Raw genomic sequence first — 15,766 nt, 5'->3', positions numbered from 1 at the left:
TTGTTTGTCTTCTGGTTCAGGAAAGACTTGGCTTGGCATTTCAGTCTGTACTGTTCCGATTGCAGGAGGGTTAAGTCTGATTTGCTAATAGCAGGGTAAAAAACGAAGGTGGAATCTTTTGCATCATGACGATGGATTGGTATGTGTCTCTGAGTGATTATCAGTATATGAGATTAATTCAAGCATTCCTCCATTACTATTTTGTATACTTATTGTGTTGCCCTAAGTGGGACGGGTATGCCCAAACTTGGGTCCTGTGCATACTATATCACTGGAACCAAGCTGTACCTGGCTGATGAGCACATAACTTGGGCAAAACAGGTCCTGGTTTGCTTGTGTTCTGGTTCAGGGAGGCCCTGGTTTGACAGTCCAGACTGGACTGTTCCTTTTGGAGCAGGGCCAAGACTGATTGGTATATAGCTATGGTGGCATGTTGTACAAAATAATGATACATTTGGATGTAGCTCACATGATTACCATACCATGGCTGAGATTATTTCAAGAATTCCCACATCGCTTTTTTGTATACTTATTGTGTCACCTTTCGTGGGACCGGTATGCCCAGACGTGGGTACCGTGCACACTGAGTCAATAGAACTAAGCTGTACTCCGCTGATCATTACTAGGGCGAAACCAGTCCTGAGTTGCTTGTGTTATAGTTCAGGGAAGACCTTGCTGAGCAGTTCAGGCTGGACTTTTCCTATTGGAGCAAGGTCATGACTGATTTGCATATAGCTGGGTCCAAACTGAGGTGGCATGGTGTGCACAATACCAATGTATTGAGATGCAGCCTGATTACCAGTGGCTGAGATTAGTTCTAGCATTCCTTGATCATATTTATGTATACTTTTTGTGGCACCCTAATTGGGACGAGTATGCCCAGACGGGGGTCTTGTGCACAGGGTATCACTGGAACCAAGCTGTACCCAGCTGATGAGCCCATAAGTAGGAGGAAACCAGTCCTGGGTTGCTTGTTTTTTGTTTCAGGGAGGGCCTAGCTTGACAGTTCAGGCAGGACTGTTCCTATTGGAGCAATGTCAAGACTGATTTGAAAATAGCTGGGTCCAAACATAAGTAGCATGGTGTGTACAATGATGAAGTATTCGGATGTGGCATGAGTGATTACTAGTACCTGAGGGGAATTTGAGCATTCTTCCAGCACTGTTTTTTATACTTACTGTGATGCCCTAAGTGGAAAGTGTATGCCTAGACGCAAGTCCCCTGTACACTATTTCACTGGAACCAAGGTGTACACAGCTGTTCAGCCCATAAATAGGGCAAAACCAGTCCTGGGTTTCATGTGTTCCGGTTAAGGGAAATCCTGGCTGTGCAGTTCAGTCTAGAGTGTTCCTATTGGTGCAGGGTCAAGACTGATTTACATATAGCTGGGTCCAAACTGAGGTGGCATGGTGTGAAAACTAAGGATGGATTAGGATGCTGCCCCGAGAGACTACCCTTAGTCAGACGGGAATGCCCAGACATGGGTAACATCCACACTGTGTCACTGGAAGCAACCTGCACCCGGCTGAGGAGCCCATACCTGGGGCATAACCGGTCCCGGGTAGTTTGTGTTCTGGTCCAAGGAGGCCTGTTCCTATTGGAGCAGGATCAATACTGATTTGATTATTTCTGGGTCTAAACTAGGGTGGCATAGTGTGCAAAATAATGATGAATTGGGATGTGCCCCTGAGTGACTACCAGCAGCTGAGATTAATTCAAGCACTTTGCCATCACTGTTTCGTATGCTAATTGGGTCTCTCTAAGTGGAATGAGTATGCACAGATGTGGGTCCCGTGCACATTGTGTCACAGGAACCAAGCTGTAATTGGCCAAGGAGCTCATAACTAGCATGAAACTGGTCCTGGTTTGCATGTGTTCCCATTCAGGGAGGACCTGACTTGGCAGTGTAGGCTGGACTGTATCTTTTGAAGCAGGGTCAAGGCTTATTTGCATATAGGTGAGTCCAAACTGCGGTGGCATGCTGTACAAAATAATTATGAATTGGGAAGTGGCCTGAGTGATTACCAGTACCCGAGATAAATTCAAGTTTTCCCCTATCACTGTTTTGTGTACTTATTGTGTCACCCTAAGTGGGGCGGGTATGCTCAGGCATGGGTCCTGTGCACACTGTATCACTGGAACCAAGCTGTACTCAGCTGATGAGCCCATAACTAGGAGGAAACAGGTCCTGGGTTGCTTGTGTTTTGGTTCATGGAGGACCTGACTTGCTATTTCAGGCTGAGCTGTTCTTCCTGGAGCAGGGTCAATACGTATTTGAATATAGTTTGGTCCAAACTGAGATGCATGGTGTGCACAGTAATGATGTATTGAGATGTGGCACAAGTGTTTACTAGCGGCTGAGATTAATACAAACATTCCTCCATCACTGTTTTTTATACTTATTGTGTCAACCTAAATGGGTAGGGCATGCCCAGACGTGGGTCTCTTACACACTGTGTCAGTGGAACAAAGCTGTATCCAACTAATAAGCCCATAACTAGGGTGGCACCGGTCCTGGGATACTTGTTTACCTATTCAGGAAGTACCTGGCTTGGCAGTTCAGGCTGGAATGTTCCTATTGGAGAAGGATCAAGACTAATTTGCATATAAACTGGGTCCAACTTTATTAGGCATGCTGTTGAAAATAACAATGGAATGGAATGTGGCCCCAAGTGATTACCAGTATCTGAGATTAATTTAAGTATTGCTCCATCACTGATTTGTAAACTAATTGTGCCTCCCTAAGTGCGATGGGTATCCCCAAATATGGGTCCAGTGCTCACTGTGTTTCTGGAACCAAGATATACCCAGGTAATGAGCCCATAACTATGATTACACTGGTTCTGGGTTGCTTGTGTTCTGGTTCATGCTGAACAGTTCTCATTGGAGCAGGGTCAAGACTCATTTGCATATAGATGGGTTCAGACTAGGTGGCATGGTGTGAAAAACAAGGATGGATTGGATTGTACCCCAAGTGATTGTCAGTGACTGAGATTAATGCAAGTATTCCTCTATCACTGCTTTGTGTGCAGAATGCAGCATGCATAAAAGAGCAAAAAGTATTTCCCCTTGCTGTGCCACTCCTATGCCTCCCCAGGGAAGGTGTAGGATTCTGACGCCTTCCAAGCTTTACAAAACTTTTTAACTCTGCAAATGTGTCAGGATCCATGGATGTTTTGTGGGAACACCCACAGCAACACACATGGAACATCCCTTTCATGCAGAGTATCGCATGAAAGGGACCCATATTTATATGTCCATGAAAAATCACGCAGGGTCAAAACTGATTTGCAAATAGGTGGGTCCAAATAGAGGTGACATTTTTTGCAAAATAATGATGGATTGGAATGCGTTTTCAAGTGATTACCAGAATCTGAGATTAATTCAAGCATTCCTCAATCCATGTTTTGTACTTACTGAGTTGCCTTAAATGGGACGGGTATGCCTAGACGTGGGTCCTGTGCACACTGTTACAATAAATCAAGCTGTAACTGGCTGATGAGCCCAAAACTAGGCGAAACCACTCTTTGGTTGTTTGTGTTCTGGTTCAAGAAGGTCCTGGATTGGCAGTTGAGGCTGGAGCTTTCCCATTGAAGCAGGGTCAAGACTAATTTGTTTATAGCTGAGTCCAAACTGAGGTTGCATAATGTTCTAAATAACAATGGATTGGGATGCGGCCCACTGATTCTTAGTGATTTAGGTTAATCTAAGCATTTCTCCATCATTGTTTTTGTATACTTATTGTTTCAGTATGTTTGGGAGTGTATTCAACAACAAGAATATGCTTATTCCCTGAAGTTTGGGGTGTAGCAAAGTGACAAATAATGTCTGTTTCTGCCAGCTCAAAATGATGCTCCATAGCAGGCAGTATCACGTCAGGCTCCCCGAAAGACCCTGCAACACCCAAAACGCTGAGAGGAAGCGTGGAGACCCTGGAGCCTTATATTAGATACTTACTAGCTTTACTTCGAGGAAGGCAGGGTTCCCACAGTTTGGAAAGAGGCCGTGGTGCTCCCCCTGAAAAAAAAATCTAACATCAACATGGAACAAATGGAGAATTTGCGTCCCATATCTCTCCTACCTTACATGGCCAAAATCACGGAGAAGGCGGTCAATGCCCAGCTGACAACCCATATAGAGGCCAACAAACTGCTCCATCCCACTCAATCGGGCTTCCGGGCATTCCATTCTACCGAGTCAGCATTCCTGTTAGCCACGGAAACCTTGCGGAAACATGCCGATGAAGGACATACGGCGGCACTGATCTTATTCGACCTCAGTGGCGCATTTGACACGGTAGCCCACCACACACTATTACATTGCCTTAGGAGGGGAGGAGTAGTTGAGAGGGCATGGAAATGGCTGGAGTCCTTTTTGTCGGGCCGTAGTTTCCAGGTGGCTCAGGGCACTTTTCGATCTGACCCCGTAAGCTTGAAGCAGGGGGTGCCCCAGGGGTCCAGCCTAAGACCCACCCTCTTCAACCTATACGTAACTCCTGTGGCCGAGATTGTAGAAAGATTTGGGCTGGAAGTCGTAACATATACAGACGACACGCAACTGGTGGTGGCCCTGACCCAGCCAAAAGAGCAGGCATCTGACAACTTTCGAGTGTGTCTGCAGGAACTGGCTGTGTGGATGGCCAATAACTGTCTTAAACTGAACGGAGATAAGACAGAGGTCTTGATTGTGGGCAGAGCTCAGTCAGCATGGACTTCGACATGGTGGCCCACTGTTCTGGGTCCTCTACCTAATCCTAGCAACCAAGTGAGAAACCTAGGGGTGTGGATCGATGATAAGATCACATTCGATTACCACACCAAACGAGTGGCAGGTACGTGTTTTGGCACAATGAGGGTCCTTAGGAAGACACTGGACTACCTGCCGGTGACAGCGAGGAAGGCCATGGTCCATGCACTAATTACATCTAGGCTAGACTATGGCAACGTCCTATATTTGGGAGCCAGTGCCAGATGCCTACAGAGGCTGCAGTGCGTGCAAAACGTGGCGGCCCGTTTAATTCTGATGCTGCCCAAGAGAGCCGCCTCCAAGAAAGCTTTGAGAACACTTCACTGGCTGCCAATTAGAGAACGCGCGGTTTTCAAAGCACTCTGTGTTAGCCATTGCATTATGCAAAAGAAAGGACGCTCTTACCTGCATAACCTTCTTACGCCATACCACCCATCACGCCAACTAAGATCTAGCGGGACAGGGATGGTGTTGGCACCTAAGTTCAGGAGAGTCAGAATGGGAGGACGCTTCTTCCGTGTCTTGGCTGCTCAGCACTGGAACAAACTGCCTCTGGAACTCCAGCTGGAGAAATCAGAGTCCAAGTTCCGCAAAGAGCTGAAAACCCACCTGTTCCCTAAACAGTAGGGCCTAGCTCTGCTAGGTTATGTTCAAGGGGGCAGTATCTCTGGCTAATTGCTTTATTACGGAGCAGTCCATAGCGCGGGGACACACTAGTACAGTGTAAACAGGTGCTTTATAAGCTCAAATACATACATACATACACGCTCTCCCTCCATTGGTAAATGTACCAGTGGTTCCCTGATGTGGTCCCTAGACTTGCTTCTGTCTTGACCAGCCTCCACATCCAACAGAATCTTTCTACATCCTTACACGTACTACACTTGTGAATAGAGATAGAAACTGACTCCTATCATTTTTATAATGCTAGATACCCTGATAATATTAGTTCTTGTCCAGCTGCATCAGTAATTATTGTGTACTTATGAGAAGACCACTAATTTAATGACACCTGGCTTTGAGTCGTAGAGCTGTAAAGGACTCCGTCTTCCAAATCCACTCTGAACTTTGTGAGAATTCCTCCCAGGGCGGTTCACCAACAGCTAACAATTCCTGCAGCTGTGTTAGGGATTCAGACTCCAACCAAACTTCTACCTCAGTGTGCGTATCCTTCTCTCCAGCTGCAGCAGGAGTCACAAGTTCTTTTAACAATGCCTCCTTAGAACCAACCTAGTCTTCAAAAGAATGGCTTTTTTATAATAAACCAGGGGGGGCAGATTTATCAAGGTTTTGAGACCCCTTGCTCCATGCAAGGTAGTCCAAGCGCGATGCAAAACCTAAGTTATTTGTATCAAGCCACGCAAGGCCACCTTGCATTGCCCTGCATGGTTTGATGAATCCAGAGTACCGCAAGGCAGCACAAATCGCATACACCCATGGATTTCTGTGCATTTCCAGTGGTAGACCTGGGAATGCGAAAAAATACTACGCTTCCCCAGGTGAGGTGTAATGAGTAGAAATATCTTTATTTATCCTCGTTGTTTCCGCTTTCTACTTGTGCTGCATTCTGCAGCACACATAGAAAGAGGAAAACGCCTCTCAGGATTGTTTTTGTGCAGGAAGGTGTCAGGATTGTTTTTATGCAGGAAGGTGTCCCTTCCGGTATAAAAACAATCCTGCCTACAACCCAGGTACCCTTGCACCATGACGCAAGGGTATCTGCTTTGGCAATAGGCACTAAAAAGCGCTAATACTAGAGAAGGACAGGAATGCTCCATATAATGGTATATACAACGCATCCCTGCCCTTTCCCTTTCATGGAGCGCAGAAGAGCAAGGTGGCTTGCTTGTTGAGCTGCGTGAAAGAGGATACATCTACCCCCATGTCTATATGTGGAACAGAATGACCTTTCCTTCACTTGAACACTAGTTCAATCTTAATCCTTCGGACGTTAAAAAGTATGACACTTTGGCTTAAGGCAATATCCAGTGCAGTTGTGAGGCTTTGTGGCTCCTCTTCCCTCTACCAGGATGCACTATAAGCAGCCTTCTTTACAAAAGCTCTGTACTTTTGGAACAGTTTCAGAAACCTCTTGCAGTGATGAAATGGGTCATTAATTATGAGGAGAAATGTTCGGTGCTATAGCAATGCCATGTGCATTCTTCTTTTCACCCAGTTCATTTTTGCATTTTTAAAGGTTTCTTAAAGCACGCCTCATAACCAAGAACAGATGCTGGAAGTGGAATAATTGTGGGGCATATTACCAAGGGTGGCGATATTGAATTATCGCCGCTTTAGCGGACGTTTTCGGCCGCTAAGCGACGATAATTCCATCGCCCTATTACCAAGCTGTCGCTAACACCAATTAGCGACAGCTTGTAGGCGATAGCGAGCGGTTTGGGGCCCGCTTTGCATGTCAGCGATATTTATCGCTAATGACATGCAAAGTGGGCGTACCCAACCAGTTAGCGACTGAAAGCAGTCGCTAACCTCACCATCGCCTATTACCAAGAAAGGTGAAGCGATCGAAATATTCATGCTATGCGCGAATATCACCAAACGCTAACGCCTGCAAATAGCAGTTCTTAGCCATGTTATCCAATGGGAGGTTGATAACAAGGCTAACAGCATTTGCACGCTAATGCGTGAACACCGCTGGTTTTCCAGCGATATTCACGTTAACGCCTGCAATATTATCGCTTTTGAGATAAACGTTGGTAATAGGACGTTATCTCAGCGATAATATTGGGCGAAGCGCGGCGTTAAAAAAACTAACGCTAAGCTCAGTTAGCGATAAATATCGCTAACTGTTGGTAATATGCCCCTGTGTGTCTCATTTTAATGCATGATTATCTCATGACCACCTGTAAATATGCTTTTGGAAGAAAAAAAAATAACCTCCTGCCGAAAACGTCCACAGTATTGAAGAGCCAATTTTTCCTCTCCTATCCAATCTCTCGAAGATTCATGCAAAAGCCAAACAAAAATGTTGACTGTTTGTTAGCCACAGCCATTCACCTCACCAAGAGTAACAAGAAATGTACTTTACCGACATCCTACGAACACCGATGGAAGGCCCTAACCAGCATTTAGACAGGTTGCTGCAATATACCTGGAAAATAACTGGACCTTTAATCGCAATTGTTTTCCTCTTGAATTCACAGTGGCGGCCCGTGCAGGTAAGCACGGTGGGCAGGGATTGGGTGGGGTGGAAGTCGACATACGACAGGATAGTAAACATAAAATAAATACATAAATAAAACCACTTACCATGCGCTCGCCGCATTGCCATATTTATTTCATGTTCACTAACCTGTCCTATGTTGACTTCCACCTCCTCACCACTGCCCCAATCCTGCCCGCCCCACCACGCTTACCTGCATGGAAACCACCTCTGAAAAAACAGAAAGTTGCCTCTGCCCGCATTTAAGTCCGGTGGGCGGACCATTATGTTGGTGGAAAGGGTACTGTCACCATTGTAGCAGAGTAACCTTTCCTCTAGCATATACATTAGGCCCTAACTGACCAATTGGAATACTCAACCTCGGGATCCTTCCTCTTTATGCTCACGGAATTTCTCAGTGACTCTGGATATCTCTATAATGTACTGTAGGGGTTGGTTTAGTCTATAGGTGATGCTTGCCAAATAATACTGCTGCAACTCTTTCCCTCTTGTACTTCTTGCAGTGTTTGCAATTGATGCAAAATGTTGCAGCTGATGCCCTGATTCCACGGAGTAAACTCTTCAGTATGTCCACTTAACTTGGTGGCTAAATCGAAGCTCTTTAAGCCTCTTTTATTTGCCAGAATGTTTTTACAGTCCCTGACCTATCTTTATTAAAAGGATGCTCAGGCATTACTGCACAAGCAGATCTTGAGTTCTTACAGTACAAATGTTCTTATGGAAAAAAGAGTTTAGCGTACTAGGATGGTCTACCATGCCTTCTAGAGAGTTAAGCACTAAGGGGCAGATTTACTAAAGTTACACACTATGCAGATCTTCAACTTTGTTGCTGCACTGCATTGCTTAAAAGGAAGTATATGCACCTATGCTGGTGTGCTTTTGGCTGCAATTCACCACTGCACACACCATTGTATCATAGTGCAAAGGTGTGTGCATGATGTCAAGCATAGGATTTATTCTGGAAGGGAACACATCCAATATAAAATACCATGGTGTGACATAGTTAACTCTTATAACGTTGTATGTGTGCTATACAGTTCAACAAAAATACAATGTTACCAAATTTTTGAGAAAAGAAAATGTTTCTCAAACATTGCATGTGCCTCGAGGAGGCGTACATTTTTGCTGAAAATCCCTGTTTATCAATGTTACTACATAGGGTTTTGCATCAAAACCTATGGGTGGTTGCATGATTGCACCCATTTACTACCCATGGTATACCCTTGAAGCGCAGTAGCACAAAGTATTGCAAAGTGATATTTGCTATACATTTGGTCTACTTTCCAGTGCAAAACATGTTTTTTTGTGCTGGAAAGTAAATCCCAAATTCAAATCTTTATGATAATTTACATCACTTTTGTAATGCAAACCCAGCGCAACATGTTGATAAATTTGGTTCTTGATGAGAATGCTCGGATGTCTTAAAAAAAAATCAGCTTTTCAGAAGGCAACTCAATGTGGTCCTTTTTAGTCCTCTCTTTAACCCGTTCCATGCTCGTGACGGAACCGCTCCGTCACGAGCCTCGGGTGGGCTGTGCTGGTGACGGAGCGGTTCCGTCACGCCCCGCTCGCCGCGCCTGCGCGGCGCTGATTTTGCACCTGCGCGGCGCGTTCTGTTGAGCAGGCGGAGCCGTGACCGAACCGCTTTGTCACAAGCACAGCCCACCCGAGGCTCGTGACGGAGCGGTTCGGTCACGAGTACGGGAGCGCTGCACGGCCGCCCCTCCACCTAGCGCTGCGGCGGAATAGCCGCCGCAGCTAAGGGGTTAATCAAATTCACTTTGTCATGCTAGTGGCAGAATATTCAATCCCTGTGAAATAGCTTGCTGTAGAACTGTTACTTTTTTTTCCTCAGAATAACCTGGACAAACGATGAGGACACTCTTGCAAATGGTATTTATTTATATATTTTGCAGTGTTTATAAATCACAAACAATTATCCCCAAGGGATTTCACGGCGCTATAGGCACCACATATTTTATTACAGAGACACTGGGGAAGGGTCCAAAAATGGGCAATTAGTCAGGAAAAAGACAGGCTTTAAGGCTCTTTCTGAAGCTATGGTATCAGCTGTGTGTCGGAAGTGCAGGGGTAGCCGATTCCAATGGCCTGCCGCAAGATGAGTGAGAGATCGACATCCGGCTCCAACTTTCTTGATATGTCTAGATTCAGCCAAGGTTAAGTTGGGGGTACTCAGGTTTCTTGTAGAGGTATGAAACTCCATTTTGGTAGGAAGCATCACAGGGCCAGTGTTATGTAGAGCCCTGTGCTCATGGCAAAGAAGTTACCATTTTGCACTTTTCCAGGTGGGAAACAAATCAAGAGATTTTAGGCAGTCCGAGGTGGAACTATATCTATCTTTATTAATTATGAGCTGTGCGCCAAATTTTGAATCACCTGTAGGCGGGTGAAAAGGTAGTCAGCCATTCCCATGTTTAGGGCATTACCATCGTCCAATCTACTGATTACAAGGGCTTTGACTATGGTCCTGCGACAAACTACTGTGATCCAGTGGAAGAGTTTTCTAAGGAGTTTGAACAGGCCATAACATTTGCCACTTTTGGCAATGACTTGCTCTTGCATGGTCAAACACTACTCAATCAAGACACCCAGGGGCATATTACCAACAAGTAGCGATATTTATCGCTAAATAGGCTTAGCGCTGATTTTTTTTAACGCCGCCTATCTCTGGATATGTTAGCGGTGAAAACATGCTATTAGCAACGTTTTTCTCCATTGTGCTAAAATATCCAGCGATAGCGGCGAAATGCGTTAATATCGCTGAGAATACAGCGATATTCACGCATTAGCGACGAAATGCTCTTAGCCATGTTATCCACCTCCGATTGGATAAGATGGCTAAGAACTGATCTGAGCAGGCATTGGTTTTTGGCGATAGCGGGAATATTTCCATCGCTACGCCTGCCTTGCTAATAGGCGATAGTGACGTTAGCGACTGCTTTAAGTCTCTAACTTGTTGGGTACGCCCACTTTGCATGTCATTAGCGATAAATATTGCTGACATGCAAAGTGGGCCCCAAACCGCTCGCTATCGCCTAAACCTCAGTTAGCGACAGCTTGCTAATAGAGCGATAGCATTATCGCCGTTTAGCAGCTGAAAATGGCAGCTAAACCGGCGATAATTGCATATCGCCACCCTTGGTAATATGCCCCCCAGTTTTTTACAGATTTTTGGGTTTAGGCGCTTGTTCTAAAGATACCGGCCACCATAATGAGTCCCAGATCAGATGTGCACCTCCAAATAATAACATTTAAGATTTCTCCGCACTTAACTTTAAGCAATGACTTCTCATCCAGCTAGCAACCTCAGTGTGGCATCTAGAAAGATTCTGTTGAGTGTCATCTTGTTTCTCCCCTATGGAGATGACAAATTGCATGTCATCAGCATATGATCTTGTCTAGAGTCCTCACTTGTGAACCAACCTTGCAAGGGGTGCGATGTACATGTTAAATAGAGTAGAGTTCAGAGAAGAGCCTTGCGGTACCCCGCATTTCGAGATGTTGGTAGAAGATCTGACTGTGTTGGGCTGGACAGCCAGGGTCCTTTTATTCAGGAATGACCCGAACCAACATAGGGCAGAAGAATGAAGTTGTGTCTCATGAAGTTTATTTATCAATTGACAATGCAAAACAGTGTCAAATGCTGAAGAAAGATCAAGTAGAATCAGGGCAACAACTTTTCCCTGATCTGCTTCTATTCTTATATTGTCCACGATGGCCAATAGAGTGCATTCGGTACTGAATCCAGTCTGAGATGGGTCCAAAAGATTATTGTTTGCTAGGAAGGCTATCAACTGACTGTTGAGCAGTCTTTCCAGAACCTTGGACATAAATGGAAGCAGTGAAATGGGACGGTAATTTGGTAATACTGAGACATCTAATACTGCTTTTTTAGGTAGAGGGAGTATTAGAGCATGCTTCCAGGTGTACTAATACTCTATGTTCGACAGAGAAAAATATAATATTTGAGTCAGAAAGTGACCGAAAATTGGGGATAAATGAAAGAAATGAATTGGGGGCAGGGGTCCTAGGAGTAGCCTGAGTTGACTTCCATCATCAATTTCTCCACCTGAGCACTGGACACATTAGTAAAGTTTCCCAGATGAACTTTAGCATCAGGGTGTGGTCCTAGTTGATCCCAAGGAAGTTCACTTAAGGAAAGTTGTGCCTCAAAAGTGAAGTAGATGTCATTTTTCTCTGTAAAGTTATTTGCTATCGCTTCACAGTGGGTAACTGAGGGGACGATAACTTGAGAAAGGCTAATTGGTGTGGAGAGTTCTTTAACTATTTTAAAATGCTCATTGGAGGAGCCAATTTTCTCTTCCAATCTTTTGATAAAGTTGTTCTTTTAAGCTCTTTTAAGCAGCTTATGATAGTCATTTAATTGATGCTTATAAGCTTGATGGTCTGAAGGGTCTTTGGAAGATCTCCACCTTCTCTCTACTGCTTTGCATTTTCTCTTTCCAATTCTTAGTTCAGGAGAGTACCAATCTTTAAAGTTAAAAAAAAAAGCAGTTCTCCTCACACATTTGAGCTACCGAACTAAGGAGAGCCACTCAGTTATTGATTATTGCTTTTTGGATTTAAATATATGTGTATTCTCTATGACGGAACCAACAATTCCTGAATCATATCCGCAGGGAAATGAGAACAAGAACACGTTACAAAGAAGGGGAGTGCGTTTGATCTCACGAAGCATGATGAATCGCTAACTGTAAAGTGGCAATAAACAAGAAGCACTGAACAAGCATTTACAATGCAATGGTTTCGCCTTTGGAAAAAGTTAGAGCTATTGGCATTGTAAATGACAAATGTTGTATTTATGTGTTGGTTTTGAAAACAGATAAATAAATGGCATTGTCATTTACATTGCCATTAGCTTAATCTCTTGCAAATGTGAGACCTATTGTACCCTACGGACGAGCTCAGCAGACAGCAATTACTACCACACACACACACCCAGAGCCACACACACACACACACACACCCATAGCCACACACACACACCCAGAGCCACACTAACACACACATCCAGAGCCACACACACACCCAGAGCCACACACCCAGAGCTATACACACACCCAGAGCTACACGCACACCCACACACCCAGAGTCATACACACACCCACACACCCAGAGCCACACACACATTTAGAGCCACACACCCAGAGCCAAACACACGCAACCACCCAGAGCCACACACACACCCACACATTCAGAGCCACACACACACCCACACACTCAGAGCAACACACACACCCAGAGCCACACACACACACACACACACACACACACACCCACCCAGAGCCACACACACCCAGAGCCACACACACACTTCGTAATTGAAGTTCAGAGGCCAGGGGGTCATCGGTTACTTGGGTAACAGTGGTTTGCAGACAGTATGGGGCTGTACCGTGCTGTTTTGAAGTTTATGTACATTTTTACAGTTCATTATAAAAGGGGTGGAGCTCGATCTCTGACACTTCCTATTCTTTTGAAGCACCTATGGGTAAGGCTCGAGGCAGCCTGCACTTCTTTGGCAGGGCTTTGACTAACAGGAAATGCCCACCCTTTCCTTCTTAGTGCGCCAATCACTGCTCTGATGTGAGGCTGTGACGGTTCCAGCCCTGTGCTCCAGTCCGTGCTACTCGGGCAGCACAGCGCGTGCTCATATCCTCAAGGTCAACTCTATTTCTAATGTGCAAAGTTAATTAAAAAAAGTTACACAGCACCATCAATACATCGGGACAATAATAACATTGTGGAAGTACAGTGATAAATATACAAATATACTGAGTTACTAAAATCAAATGCATTATAAATTCTCGTTCATTTAGATTAAAATGCATTTTAAAGTACAGCGTGAACTAATTGAATTATAAATCATGAGCTTAACTGTGCAAATAATATCAAGGACATGAGCGGGCAAACTTGATTTACCCATGTCCTTTCTTCTAGCTTCGACTATTTCTGAGCCTTTCCCACCCGGATACTGAAAGCGACGAATCCCGTCTGGGTTGAGCGCGGTCATAGGATCTTCTCTGCTTGTTCGAACGGCTGCTTGATTAAAGGCGCCCCCAACATCCTTCTGCGGTCTGAACATCTGCTCACTTTTTTCAGTATTTTATAGTTCGAATTTTGAATAATATCATAGAAGGGCAAATGTTATTGCCTGTATATTAATTAATACATTGATATACTGGTTATTAATGTGGCACACAGCTCAAAATAAATGACTTTGCATCTGAAATAAAGGGTGTCGATATTATCCACACACTGGAGCTCACTGCAGCGACTTCAGAAGGATGAAAGCATAATCAGCCCCGCCAGCACTGGAACGTGTAACCTGCAGTTCATGCTCCATTCTCTGCTATTCTCTCCCCTCTCTTGAAGACCAGGCATGAAGGGATCACACCCCCATATTTCTAAAATGCAGTGTTTTGTTGAGCTGCGACCCATGCCTTTAAAGGCACCAGAACTCTCTACCCAGGTTTACCTCCCCGAACGAGGCAACAGAGATGTCTTTCATGCGATCAGCAATGCGGTGACATTGATTAATAAGGTTTGTCCACTATACCGGAAATGCATTGAAGGCTCGTGCTTTTTTTTTTTTTATTTATTGCGATTTTATATAGAGCAAACATTACCTGAAGGCGTCAGAGCGCTTTACAAAAGAACCAGTTGCGTTACATAAGGACATTGGATTACATGAGTTACATAAGAGATGCAAACAGAAAAAAAATGTAAATATACAAGAGGAGTGAAAGGAGGTGAAATTTGCAAATGTACAAGTTGTAAAGTCACTCAAGGAAGAGATACCAACAGATACACTCTAAAATCCCATAGGAATGGTAGTAAGTACAAAGCTCTACTACATATACTAGTGGTAAAACTTGTATATAGCTTAATGATATCTGCACACATACATTTAGAACATAATGACACACTACGGGCACCCCCATGTCCCTGAACTTTAGAGGCGTTCTCTCTGATTGATCAAAATGTATGCATGGTGCGTCAAAAGCACCTGAAAACTGACCAGACCCGCTTCCCTGATCCTCCACCTGGTAGAAGGATCTCCCCTCTCGCTTAAGTGGGCACGGGTGCTGAGAGTGGTGGGCACAGGAGCCGAGAGTGGGTACTGGTGTCGAGAGTGAGCTCAGTGTAAGAGTGGGCATGGCACAAAGACAATTCGCTGGCATGGCCATACGGCTAACAGATGGCAGCACCGATTGTGCCAGTCTGTAAAGTGCGTCTATGTATGTGGCTGGTGCAGGACGGAAGTGGTACGAGAGGCATAGGTATCACTATTTTTTTTTCTTTAGTTTGAGTTGATTTCGATTCCATCTCTTTCCCCACCCTCTCACATTGAGCTATCGCCAGGCCGAGAGAAATACCTGAAACACGTAGCCCGCCGTAAATCGCTTCCCCCCTCCCCCAGACAGCCTTCAACCGTAAAGTACGAAGATGTCGGATGTTTTTTAAAGACATGGTGATGGTTTGCATGCAAATGCCGCCTCTTTCAAATAAGCACATCAAAGGAGCCTGCAGGGTGGCGTTGGTTTATCTCTGCGGGGGGCGTCGCACTGTATTTTAGGGGAGGGGCTCAAGGTGCAAAGAGCTTCACTTTGCACCTCTGCAGACGCACTGGCGTCTCCTGGGCGGTTGGGGCTTTTTAGGTGTCTTTTTTTTTAATTTAAATAAAACGGTATAACAAGCCAGAAGTTGATCGCTGCATATCCGGTCAAGGACAGGTCACTGCCTTGTCCATATCAAGCTGACCTTGATGTACTGGTGGTTACGAGAATAACACAT

Source organism: Lissotriton helveticus, chromosome 6 (assembly GCF_964261635.1).
Source record: "Lissotriton helveticus chromosome 6, aLisHel1.1, whole genome shotgun sequence".
Classification (NCBI taxonomy): Eukaryota; Metazoa; Chordata; class Amphibia; order Caudata; family Salamandridae; genus Lissotriton; species Lissotriton helveticus.
The sequence above is the reverse complement of the archived record's forward strand: the minus strand, read 5'-3'. Positions refer to the sequence as shown.